Source organism: Sitophilus oryzae, unplaced genomic scaffold (assembly GCF_002938485.1).
Source record: "Sitophilus oryzae breed Bouriz unplaced genomic scaffold, Soryzae_2.0 scaffold_1409_pilon_pilon, whole genome shotgun sequence".
NCBI lineage: Eukaryota > Metazoa > Arthropoda > Insecta > Coleoptera > Curculionidae > Sitophilus > Sitophilus oryzae.
The window spans coordinates 189,001-190,319 of NW_022146070.1; positions in this window are offsets into that span (position 1 = coordinate 189,001).

Genomic DNA, 1,319 nt, shown 5'->3' on the forward strand with positions numbered 1-1,319 from the left:
AACGCGTTTCGCTAGCTACGGTAATTTTTGAGTTACAATTTTTTAAAATATTTAACCCCCTCCCATACCCCCTTACCAACCCCCCACCCCCACCAACAACTAATGGCCAGATTCTCGGGTGCCACAGTATTTTTGTGCTAAATTTGGTTAAAATCGGTTCAGCGGTTTTTGAGCTATCGTGCTACAGACGGCAGACGGACAGATAGACACCATGAAAATATTTTGTATTTAGCTCATTTTGAGTGAAATTAAAAAAACTTTTTTTTTGCCGATCTTAATAGCCTACCATACCTTGGCATGGTCGGCTAAAAATACTTTGCAATAATTAAAAAATGTCCGTGGACTATGCTTTTGTTGAGATGGAGCCACTCAATCGTTTTCCCAATTAGCTCGATATATCGATGATGTAACCAGTATTGCTCATCAAGTCCCCCTTCAAACTATCCACTTAGAGGGGACCCACCAAATGGTGTTTCTAGCGACTGGAAAACCTGGACAACGCTCAACCGAATCAGTTCTGGGGTGGCCCCAGTAAAATCCAATTTGATCAAATGGGGTTTGCTGGAAAGAAATGACGACAAATGCGACTGCGGTGCCTTTCAGGACATGGGACATCTTCTTCAATGTCCTGCGTGCCCCCACAGATGTACCCTCGACCCTCGATGACCTATGGGAGGCTAAACGGGAAGCAATGGACGTAGCCCATTACTGGGTTAATAAACTATAATATAATCCGGATACGAAGAAGTAAAGAAAGTATATAAGCTCATCAAGTAATACTGATATATTAATCAATTAAGGCCGTAAACAATCATAACATATACAGTTTTATATACTAATTCATTATAATAAAATTAAATAATAAAAATATTGTAATATGTTACTTAATATTGATTAAGTGAAAAGTTTTGTTCTTAAATATCTACTATACATATTATAAACGCGTGTTCAAATATTAATCTTGTGGAATATACAGGGTGTCAAAAAAAAACAGTGTATCTAACTTCCGTGTGAGTGATTCTACAGATAAACATAAAACAAAAAGTTCCTATGAATATATGCCCTAAAATGCGTCCTGAAGAAGCTACAGCACTCGCAAAGGGCAAATAAAAATAACGTAATTTGTTTATTTTTAAGAACATTGGTAAACCGTTTTTCTTGAAATTTGGTACTCGTACACACATTTTGATGCCAAAACGAATCGCGATAGTGTAAAGTTCCGTAACAGCCCTGAAAGGGTGCTTTCCTTTAGGGTAAAAAGTACTCCTACTGGTACATCTTTTATCCTTGTAGATGTAGTAATTTCAACAAATTACAGA